General features: G+C 41.9%; 1 protein-coding gene across 4 annotated transcripts in view; it reads right to left on the bottom strand.

The window, feature by feature from the left end:
• Nucleotides 1-12,102, bottom strand: part of LOC108177318 (olfactory receptor 2B11-like) — a 34,002-nt gene extending 21,900 nt beyond the window's left edge. For 2 of the 4 annotated variants that reach the window (XM_089334418.1, XM_089334419.1), the window contains exon 1: nucleotides 11,898-12,076. The gene's annotated coding sequence lies outside the window, so the exon portion shown is untranslated. Of the gene's footprint in view, nucleotides 1-11,897 lie in introns of all 4 variants that reach the window. The other 2 variants (XM_089334420.1, XM_089334421.1) reach the window with 2 other exon arrangements.
• Between the last annotated feature and the right edge of the window lie 478 nt (nucleotides 12,103-12,580).

A 12,580-nucleotide genomic window follows, 5' to 3' on the forward strand; every position in this document is an offset into this window, starting at 1 on the left:
ATATTTACAGAAAAATAGCAGGATAAAGTTGATAGTTATCAATAGTAATCTTGAATGTAAAGGGCATAAATCTTCCATTAAAAGATACAAGCTAACTGAATGGATTAAGATAAAAGATCTATTTGATACCTACAAAAAACACACTTCACTAACAAAGGTTCATGCAGACTGAAAGTCAAAGAATGGAAAAAGGTATTACATGCTAATAGAACAAAAATGAGTAGGAGCAGCCATCTTAGTATCAGACAAAATAGACTTTAACACAAAAACTGTGAAAAGAGACAAAGAAGGGCACTATGTAATGATTAAGGGATCAGTTCAACAAGAAGAGGTGACTATAATAAGTGCATTATGTACCCAAATGCAGGATGCTAGCCATTTAAAAGAAATGTTAATGTATTTAAAGGGAGACATAGACTCCAATACTATGGAAATGGAGGACTTCAACACCCTACTTTCATCAGTGGACAGATCAATTAGAAAAATCAAAGAAACAACAGACCTAATCTACGCCATGGACCAAATAGACCTAACTGTATCTACAATACAGACCTAACTGTATCATCATCCCACAGTTATAAATACATTCTTCTTATAAATACATGCAACTTTCTCTGGAATCAACCATATGCTAGGCCATAAAGCAAGTCAGCAAATTCAAAAAAAATTGAAATAATATCATGCATATTTTCTGACCACAATGGAATAAAGCTGGATATTGACAATTCCAGAATTCCTAGAACATATGCAAACACATGGAGACTGAACAACGTGCTCCTGAATGAAGAGTGGGTCAAAAAAGAAAAGAAATCAAACATTTCTGGAAACAAATGAAGACAATGCAACATATCAAAATTTATGGGATACAGCAAAAGCAGTGTTAAAAGGGAAGTTTATAGCAATTAGTGCCTACATCAAGAAATTGAAAATGTAGAAGGTAAATGCGCTATCAATGCATGTCAAAGACCTAGAAATACAACAACCTAAACCCAAAATTAGTAGAAAGAAATAATTAGAGAATGTATGCAGAACTATACAGCTTTACAGTTGCAGGCTTTGTACATTTTATAATTACTACTTTAGAAACAGGCAGATCCCGGTCTTCAAAAAGTTGTATTATCCAAGTTAAGAGTAAAATTTGTTCTCGTAGATCTACTTCATATTAGTGTATTAAGTGGAGGATAATTTTATGTCATAAGTTTTAGATAAGCTTAAGTGCCTAACTCTATTGCCTGTTTCCTTAGGTGCTTCTCTGATTAATGATAAAACTTGTTATCAAAGGAAAAAGTATATTATCACAAAAACTAAAGTAAAAATAAGAAAGAGTGGGAGCAAGGGAGGGAGGGAGGATGGTGTGGGAAGTGTCATTATGTACCTAAAACTGTATTATAAGATACATGAAATTTGTCCCATTTATATAAACAAAAAAATTTAAATTAGAGAATAAATATTGAAACCAACAAAAAAAGATCAGTGAAATGAAGATCTGGGTTTTTTTTTTGATAAAAATTAAAAAACTGATGCACCATTGGCTCATGTCACAAAAAAAAAAAAAAAGGGACAAGACCCAAACCAATAGAATCAGAAATGAAAAAGAAAAAAAAAAAAAGATACCACAGAAATAAAAAGCATAATCAGGGATTACAACAAAGTGATATACACCAACAAATTGGGAAATCTAGAAGAAATGGATAGTTTCCTGACACATACAATCTGCCAAAATTGAGTAATGACGATAGAAAATCTAAACCAAGATGGAGATTGAATCTGTAATAAAGACCCTCCCATGAAGAAATGTCCTGGATGGCTTCACTGCTGATGTCTAGCAGACATTTAAATAAGAACTAATTCCAATTCTTTTCAAGCATGGAAAAAAACTGAAAGGGAAGAATCCTCCCAAACTCCTTCTATGAATCCAACATTACCTTAACTGAAAAATATTCAAATGTACAAAGAGAACCTTAGTCTAATATCCCTGATGAACACAGATGCAAAAATCCCCAAGAAAATACTAGCTAACCAAATCTGACAACCTATCAGAAAGATCATTCATGTGGACCAAGTGGGATTTATTCCCAGTATTCAGGGATGGTCCGATGTTTGCAAATCAATAAATGTGATACACCACATTAACAAGCTAAAAAATAAATATTATTTCAATAGATACAGAGAAAGCAATTGATAAAATATAACACCCTTTTATTATGAAAGCCTTAAGCAAATTGGGTATAGAAGGAACACACCTCAATGCAATCAAGGCAATATATGACAAGCTTGCAGCCAGCAACTTACTAAATAGGGAAACTTTGGAAGCATTCCTGCTAAGATCTGGAAAAAGACGAGGATGCAAACACTCACAATTACTATTCAATATAGCCTAGAAGTTTTAAGATTAACTGATTTAATATTTGAAATACAGGGACAGAAAGGAGAGAATGAGAATATCTTCCACCTGCTGGCTTACTCCCCAAATGGCTGCAATGACTAGAGCTATGAACAATTAAACACTTTGATGTCCATTTTACACCAGTGCTCAAAGGTTACTGGTGACTCTTGTATTGATCAGCAAGGATTACGTGAGGACTATTAAACTCTACATCTGTAAAAAAACAGTGTATTTCCTCATACTAAAGAATCACTGTAGTACATTACACACCTCCCTGTGCCCCACACACCAGATGGATGGCTGGCGAGTTGGATTACATCCATGGAGAGATTCTTCTTCTAGGCCTAAAATGAGTAGATTACTCCTAGAAATCAGCCTTCCTTTTCCCCCAGAAGCTAGTTCTGCCCTTGGTATTTGTATCTGGACTTGGTTAGCCAGGCCCCCAGGACAGCACCAGAAATATTTATCCTTCATGCTAAGAATATTACACTGAAGTTCTGACTGTGAATCCAGTCTGGAAGAGAACACCAATGCATCAACATTAGCCATTCAGGGATCATACAGAGAGCTTGGAGAAAATGTCTTGGCACCGTGCAAGGCTTTTCAAGGAGCTAATCTAAGGTGTGCCCATCCCTACAGGCTCAAGCATGGCTGAAAATTGATGATATCTTTGGTCTTCATGGATCAGTGGTCCACCCAGGTATGGCTGATTGGTAAAGCTCCAGTTTTGTGACATATAAACATGAAGGAACTATCTCAGTAGGGAAAATCCAGGGGATTGTACTGCTCCTACCAATCCCCAAAACAGGCAAGTTGGTTTTTGTCTTGAAGTGACCAAACTTGGCCAAATACTGATTACACATGTGCAAATTTCAATTGTGTTCCTGCTTTTTGAGAAAAAGCATTTCTCTGCGCGCCACTTTGATTTACTCATTGTCTTCTGATGTGAGTTGCTATATCTACACAACAAGCTTGTGCATTCAGGGGGCAATTTTGTTTCATTTATCTTCACTTAACCACAGTGCCTGATACCTCAGCATTTTTATAGGTACTTAAGATTTCTGCTGTCCACTATATACATGAGCCAGAAATGCCAATATAAGTGGAAACAATAGAATGCAGAAATCTCCATGTATCATATCTGCAGACCTATTCAACCATCAATTCATCCATATCAGTCACTTCCCTATATTATTAGTAAGGAAAACAAAGAGATGTAGTATACAGCTACTGGCATTCTTTAGCCATTAAAAGAGGATCCCAGGTACCAAGATATCCATTTCCTGATCTGGAGACCCAGGAGAGCCACTAATAAAATTCTAGGACAATATCCAGAATATTCTTATGTCAATTATCTAAGACATTAAGGGAGGAGGTATCCCCTTTTGTTCACAGACTGGTTAGCTCTTTGGCTCTATGCAAGCCTCACAAGGAAGTGCAATTTTCCTTTACAAGGTCTAGCTGTTTAAGAATGTTCAAGGATGATGCTTGGGGGCTGGTGCTCTGGCTTATCAGGTAAAGCTGCTACCTGCAGTGCTGGCATCCCATATTGGCACCAATTCATGTCCCGGCTGCTCTACTTCTGATCCAGCTCTCTGCTATGGCCTGGGAAAGCAGTGGGAGATGGCCTAAGTGATTGGGATCCTGCACCTGCATAGAAGACCTGGAAGAAGCTCCTGGCTTCAGATCAGCACAGCTCCAGCCATTGCAGCCACCTGGGGAGTGAACCAGCAGATGGAAGACCTACCCCTTCCAACACCCTCCTTTGCTTTCTCTCTGCCTCTCTGTAACTCTGCCTTCCAAATAAATTTTTAAAAAATATGATGCTTGGCCAAATATATGGGCACTTGGCCCAATCCAGTAATTACATAAAATTAACTTTCATACTATGATCACACATGAAATAAAAACACAAAAATTAAGACAGGATTTGGGCATTCATAGTCATAATCCTTTATATGCATAAGCAGACAGGAGGAAGAAGGGCTGGGAGGGGGGAGAGAAGGGGTAAAAAGGAGACAAGGGAAGGGTATACCGGAGGGCAGAAAGATGGAGAGGTTAGAAAGGCAAAGAATCAGAAGACAAAACCATGTCATAGGGTTGAGGAGAAAGAATAAAACTCCAGAGTGAGAGAGCAACCACCTGAAGACTGAGAACCAACTTCAGCTCAATCCCTCCCCCCACACCCCTTAACTTGTGAACAAAACTACCTAGTGGGTCAATCTGGGTCAATTTTCCTGAATTCAGGAAGAAGCTAACAGAGACATGCAGCCATCTCCAAGCACATCTCTCGGGTGAGTAAAATGTTATTCATAGGCATCTTCTCAATATCCACAGCAAGGAAACAGACACCTGCCTTCTCTCATCCCTGGGGGTCTTTGGAGCTCAGTGCAGCCTGGGAACCACAGCCAATGAATGGAGGCAAAGCCATGTATGTTTGTCTGAGAACACGCATGCATTCAGCATGGATGGCCCTACATTTGTTGACGATGCTTCCTAAAGCTTGGTCCGTGTGAGAAACAGCCTCACCCACTCTCTCAGATGATGGACTCAGACTCAGGAAGTGCAGCAAATGAAAGTTATAAGATGGATAAACTAGAGTGCTAGTGAATAGCATGGTGACTACAGTTCATAATTATGTATCTTACATTGGACTTTTGCTAAGAATTTTGGTCTTAGGGGTTCTCACCACAACCCAGAAAGATAATTTGTGAATTGATGGATAACTCAGATTCTGATACAACTTGATCAAAGTATGTAAAAACATTAAGGAACACACCTTGAATACATACAATTATATAAATTGTGTCTCAGTAAAGCTGAAACCACACTAAAAGCATGATGAAAGGGAAAAGACTCATTTATCAAATCACAACTTGGCTTACATGTTTTGGACACTCGGTGCCATTGATGCTGTCTGCATTAGTCAAATTTTGTTACTTACAAATACCTGAAAAGAGCTTCTCTGGAGAAAAGGCAGCTTACTTCAAGTTACACTTGGAGGGCATAGGATCATATTGAGAAAATACAAAATACAACACATTTTCAAGTGGACTTTCTGTGTCAATGGTTAGCATAGTTTTGGTCACTAGATCTGTGAAATGTTATTAAATGTTTATATTTGTAGTCATCATCGCAATTGGTACACAGATCTGTTTCTTCCTCATTCATCAACTTGTACTTGCTGATTCTTTGACACACCCTCTCCCCACCCACAAACCTGGGCAACAACAGATCTTTTTCCATGTCTACAATTTCTTGATATCAAGAGTGTTACTTGAAAGAAATCTACTGTGCTTGGGATGTTAATTTGGATGCTGCAAACTCTACAAACCCAGGAGTTAACTTGGTCCCAAGCATATTGATACTGGTATTGGTGGAACCATTAGCAGCTGTGAAGTGGGAGGTCATTGTATCACTGGGAGGGTTCCCCTGGAAGAAAGTTCTCATGAGAGTGTTGTCGTAAGAGCCTGAGGCTGGGCCCAGCCTGCATCTCTGATATCTTGATGGCCATGTGATCTTTCTTTCCCACGTACTCATCAACTGCCATCTACTCCTCACAGCCAAGGACATGAAGCTGCCCAATCATGGACAAAACCCTGAGCTTAAAGCAAATCTGGCTTCTCTTCATCCACAATAACCAATGCCCTCAGCTACAGAGAAGGGCCTGCTGTCACAGATTTAGCTTTGATCTCTTCCCAGAAGAAGAGTCCCAGCTGAGAATCTCTCCTAAGGGAGAGAACAGCTCACCTCCACCCAATTCACCTGCCTTCTACTCAGAAGAAACACAGAAGGGACTGCAAACCCTCTGCCACATCCACCTGATCTTTCAAGCAGAGCAATCCAGAGCTTACTTGCCAAAGCTGTCAGGGTAAGCTGCAACAAAATGCGGACAAAGCCAAACATGGACAGAAAAGCACCTAGAATGCATCATGAGCATGCACATCGGACCATGCAGTCAATGCATTCCAACCTAACCCAATACTGCTCACTTCATACGGTTTTGCTGTAAATAACTCTTTGAGAGGAGCATCTTCTTCCTTAGGTCGCTAGGCTCCCAGCTTGCATATCTGTATGGTAAAACTACTTGAAAGAATATGCTATTCTCCTAGGATAAGCAAGGATGGGAAGCTACAAATCCTGGGAAATATATTGGTGCTTTTCACCATTCAAGTCTAGTCTGCCTGGATCATGCAAGTCAGATGAAGGCAATGTTTGCTTATGTGACCTTGATATCTCCCAGGTTTTCCAGACCTCACATTTCATCCAAATGGATACATTTTGTTAATTCTTTGTTCTCATGTATCAGACTGCAAGGGCCAGCTATCTTAAGGAAGTGACATTCTTGTCCACATTCTCCAATTTATTCACCACATGGAATCCACATAATGTTGGTGACTGGATGTTTAGTGGCTGCCACCAGCCCTTCACATCATCTCCAGAGTACACTTACTGTGTGCAAAAGCATTATTTGTATCAAAATCCCCTATCCCTTGATTCAGAGGTGTCACAAAAGTCAACAAGGAAACTTCTATTAAAAAGGCTGATAATAGTTAAGTAGTGCTGTGGTTTCAAAGCATCTGCTAAATGACCATGGATTGCAACCTTAATTATCCAATGTAGCAGGTTTGGGAAGTGGTGCCTTCTGGGAAGTATGTCAGTCATGGGAATGGAGCCTGTATAACTGAATTAATGTCTTTTTCCCATGTGTAAGTTCTCGCAACTCCAGAACTAGATTTATTATCACAAAAGTGAGTTTGGGTAAAGCCAGGCTGCCTCCACAATATCACCCCTCTTAATTTACCTCCACTGACAGCTTTTGGCAATGAGATGAGGCAGCCCCAGAGCCTCACCAGCTGCAACTTACAGATCTTGCAATTCCTGGCTTTCAGAACCAGAAGCCAGATTAAACCTCTGTATAAATTTGGCTTACAGCAATAGAATGGAGCTAAACAAATGGAAGCCTGGAAAAAACAAAATTTCACATTTATCAGCTGACCTCAGATAGTGACCATCCCTAAAAGAGCACTGAAACCATGCCCAATGGTCCAGGAATTCTCCTGCGTAAGGCTTGGGATGCCACTCTAGTGAAAGCTGCTGAGGGACTAATCAGACTCTCCAAGCCAGAGAACCAATGAACACAGACATGCATCCATCATAAGTAACCTTCCCCCCTGGGTCTCAAATTTTGAAATGTGAAACATGACCCAACAATGGCTTCTCCACCAAGGAGAACACCAGAAGGTGGCATCCAATAGTCCTGCTTACTCAGGAGCACCTGGGCACTTCTCCATCTTCAGAGATCCCTCATCTTTCTCTCAGAAACATCCATGGTTAAGAATATCCAGTGGCTCATGTGCAAATGTGATATATACCCCTTCTTGGAGCCATTTGTCATCCCAAGGGTATATGCCAACTGGCTCTGGTATGATGAACCTTTGATGTAGATGAGAAGGAGAGAATACTTCCTAAGCTCAAATTATGAGATGCAGAAACAGAATGTTCTGAGGACCTTACTGTTGGGAGAATGCAATGCTCATCAGCTGTGTCACTTGGGGCACTCTTACTGCCATGGCCCTTAGTTTCCTCTGATGTTCTATGAAGGAGGTACATGATCTGCATTCATCTTGACTCTTCATCATTTTGCAGGAGGAAAAGTTTCAGAAGTTTGTAATGACACAAGCTTCTGCATATGGAAGGGACTGAGGCTGGCATTGGGAACCCCTGAAAGTGGCACTCCAGCCACCTCCCAAAGGGATTAACAAATCTGATATGTAAAGGATCCAACAACCAGTGCAGATTCGTGCATAGGTGATGACAGTGGTCATGTGCTCCTTATTAGAAGGAAAGATCAAAAATTAGAGAATCCAGAACATTGTGAACAAAAGACTATGTAAACTACGGGAAGCAGCCTTGTTGTACTGAAGGTGTTTCCTCAAAGTAGAGAGGAACAGTACATTTAATGCCACTGCAAAAACAGACTATAACATTATCCTTCTCAGCTCCTGCTCTATTTGGAGGGATGGTGAAAACAGGGTGGTTTCGAAGCTGTCTGTCATTTCTTGAAAGCTTCTGGCTAAGGGAAGGGGATCAGTGAGGCACAGCTAAAGAAACCTTCATTTCCAAGTTGGCACATTAGCCTGGTAATCCTACAATCTGAGGACAAGAGTTCTTATACTGCACTTAAGTGGGAAACAAGACCCCTGAATCCATGATAGGCTTTTTCTTTCTCAAATATGCATATGCCATTTAAAGATGTCTAAGGATGTTGCCATTTGGTTTCTTGCTTTCATTCTGGGGACATATGATTAAAAACTCATGCTCCTCTCTCCACTCCTTTGCAAACCTAATTCCAGGCAATTTTACCACAAAGCTAGCTTGCCAAATGTGGTGAATTAGAGGACTTGGGGGCAAGCAAGAAAAACACAAGACTAAGAGAGCAAATGACACACCAGCTGCTTCATTCAGGAAATATCTCCCAGCACGGTACTACTCACATGTAAGAGGGAAAGGCCCCCATCCAGAATCAGAAAAGGACCAAGGACTCCTGAGGAACAAGGGGAAATCAGAGAGGGGATCCCTTCAGCAACAAGGTGGAGAGAATCTGGGCTAATGCGCTCAGTACACACCAGTGGTTGGAGACCTTTCCATCTATAGAATTGATTTATCAGTATTTAGCAGATGTTGGAGTTTCTTCACCTATGCAAAGTAGGTAATATGCAAACAGCTAAAATATGCTAAATTGGACTATATTCATCCTTTGGCTATGTGAATATTGACTTCAGTGCCAGTGGTCTTTGAGAAAATCCCAAGCATAAAGTGAACAATTAAACTATGAGGTCTATTTCCCACCAATGCTCAAAGACTATCGTTCACTATTTATCAGCAAGGGTTGCAAGAAGACTATCAAGCACAACATTCCTAAAAAACCAATTATTTCCACATATTAAAGAATCACTCTGGTACAATGTGCACTTCCCTGTGTGCCACTCACTACATAGCTGGCTGGGGAGTTTGGGATTCCATTCAGAGAGATTCTTCTTCTAGGCCTAACAGGTGTAGATTATTCCTAAGAAGCTAGCTCTGACAATGGTATTTGTATTTGTAGTTGATTAGCCAGGTCTCTAGGGCAGCACCAAACATTTTGCTCCTTGATTCCAAGAGTCTCACTCAAGTTCTGACCACAGATATATTCTGGGATAAAACACCAGCACCTCACCGTTAGCAATCCAGCCATCATCCAGAGAGCTTGGACAAAATATCTCATCACTGTGGAAGGCATTTTTCAATGAGGGAATCTAACGTGTGGCCAGAACCACAGGCTCCAGCAAGGCTGAAATGTGTGGAGATCTTTGGGTCATCATGGCTCAGTGATCTACCCAGGCAAAGCTGATGGGCACAGCTCCAGGTCCAAGGCATATAAACTTGAAGGAACCACCTCAGCTAGGAAAAGCCAGGAGATGTTACTGGTTCTACCAATCTCTAAAACAGATGAGTCGATTTTAGTCTTGAAGTAGCCACATTTGGCCACATGCAGAAATTTCATCTGTGCTCCTGCTTTTTGAGACAAAATTTCTCTGTGCTCCACTTTGATCTGTTCATTGAATTCATAGAGGAGTGCGCTGTACCTACCCAATAAGCTTGTGCTTTGAGGGTACAATTTTATTTCATGCATCTTTAATCAACCACACTGCCAGACCCCTCAGCACTATACAGGTACTCAAGATTTCTGCTCAAATTAGCCAGAAATGCCACTGTAATTGGAAACAGAATGCATAAACTCCATGTAGATATATCTGTATCTGTTATGTATCCATTCATCTATGCATCTGTCATTTCCATAAATTCACAGGCAAATATAGAGATGTATTATACATCTACAGGCACTCTTGAGCCATTTAAAGAGGATCCCAGGAGCCGGCGCCGCGGCTCACTAGGCTAATCCTCCGCCTAGCGGCGCCGGCACACCAGGTTCTAGTCCTGGTTGGGGCGCCGGATTCTGTCCCGGTTGCCCCTCTTCCAGGCCAGCCCTCTGCTGTGGCCAGGGAGTGCAGTGGAGGATGGCCCAGGTGCTTGGGCCCTGCACCCCATGGGAGACCAGGAAAAGCACCTGGTTCCTGGCTCCTGCCATCGGATCAGCGCGGTGCACCGGCCGCAGCGCGCTGGCCGCGGCGGCCATTGGAGGGTGAACCAACGGCAAAAGGAAGACCTTTCTCTCTGTCTCTCTCTCTCTCTCACTGTCCACTCTGCCTGTCAAAAAAAATAAATAAAATTAAAAAAAATAAAGAGGATCCCAGGTACCAAGATGTTCATTTCCTGATCTGGAGATCCAGAAGAGCCACTCATAAAATTCTAGGATAATTCCAGGGTAGTCTAATATCAATTATCTAATATATTAAGGGAGGAGTTGTCCCCTCTGATCACAGACTGGTCACTCTTTTGGTCTATACAAACCTCTTGAGGAACAGCAATTTCTTATGCAAGGTCTAGCTGTTCAGATGTTAAACCTTGCCAGAAATACCCACATAGGAACATCAAGAATGATGCCTTTTCAATTGTATGGGCACTTGGTGTCCCAATCAAGTCATTACAGAAAAATAACTTTCATAGTAGGCTCACATGTAAAATAAATACATCAAGAATAAGGCAAGAGTTTGGCATTCATAGCCATAATCCCTTTTTTTTATTTGACAGTAGAGTTATAGACAGAGAGAGACAGAGAGAAAGGTTTTCCTTCCTTTGGTTCACTCCCCAGATGGCCACTACGGCTGGAACTGCGCCAATCCAAAGCCAGGAGCTTCTTCCTGGTCTCCCATGCAGGTGCAGGAGCCCAAGCACTTGGGCCATCCTCCACTGCCCTCCCAGACCACAGCAGAGAGATGGACTGGAAGAGGAGCAATGGGTACTAGAACCGGTGCCCATATGGGGTGCCAGCGCCACAGGCAGAGGATTAACCAAGTGAGCCATGGCAGCGGCCCCCATAGCGATAATGCTTGATAGGCATAGGCATACAGTAGGAAGCAGGAACTCTGGAAGGGGAAAAGAAGTAAAAAAGGGAGACAAGGAAAGGGGTATACTGGAGAGCAGAAATAGAGAGTTTGGAAATGCAGAGAATCCAAAGAAAACAGTGTCATAAGGATGAGCAGAAAGAGTAAAACTCCAAGGTAAGAGTGCAGCCAGCTGAAGACAGAACCCCCAATTTCAGCCCAGTCCCTCACCCCTCATCTCAAGGATATCAACACGACCAACACTACAACCAGGGTGAATTTTCCTGAATTCAGGAAGAAGCTAACAAAGTAGACATGTGCAGCCATCTCCAAACAAATCTCTTATATGGGCAAAACCTATGCATTCACGGGCATCTCCACAGTTCACACAGCAGGGAAACTGAGGTTCCTGCCTTCTCTCATCCCTAGGGGCCTCTGAATCTCAGCAGAGCCTAGGAAACCCCAGCCAAGTAATGAAGGCAAAAGCCATGCACGTTTGTCTCTCTGAGGACAAGCACACTCACTGTGGATGGGCGTCTGTTTGTTGACAGATGCTTCCTAAACCTTGGGCTGTGTGAGAAACAGCCTCACCCATTAATTCAAGGGATGGACTCAGAAAGTGCAACAAAAATGAGACCTGAGGAGCGACCTTGCAGGACCTCGCGCTGGGTGGGCCAACACACCAGGAGTGGGTTACAGCAAGGTATTTATTTCCTAGCAAGCACACACATCCCTCCCCCCGTTCCTCATTGGCTGAGTACCAACAGAGTTAAATCTTTCTGGCATTTGCTTCAGCTGTTTGGCCACCAACCTGCTTGCCTAAAAACTTTCAGGTGCATGTAACCCACCAGTCTCTTTGAAAATGATCCAAGTGTTTACTTCTCACAGTGTGAAACGGTGTAAGGTGTTCTTGGGCGAGGCATCTGTGCAGAGTAGCATGCATGAGCCAACAAGGGCTTGTCTAGAAGATGAGATAATACATTGGCTAACACAAATCTGCTCTCATGCAGAAAACACATGCTCTGTCTCTGGGAGATATCACTAAGCTCTCCCATTCCTGAATATTGCCTGGAAAGGGTCTATCATAAACTGCCTGCATGTCTCTATCTTCTGGCAGATTAGGAATTCCCCAAACACATCTCCTGACAGGTCTTAGCCTAGTACCTCTCTCCAGCGGTTGCACAGGTTCCAAGAAGTAGTTTGGAGG

Source organism: Oryctolagus cuniculus, chromosome 5 (assembly GCF_051225735.1).
Source record: "Oryctolagus cuniculus isolate XC-2025 breed Fujian yellow rabbit chromosome 5, ASM5122573v1, whole genome shotgun sequence".
Lineage (NCBI taxonomy): Eukaryota > Metazoa > Chordata > Mammalia > Lagomorpha > Leporidae > Oryctolagus > Oryctolagus cuniculus.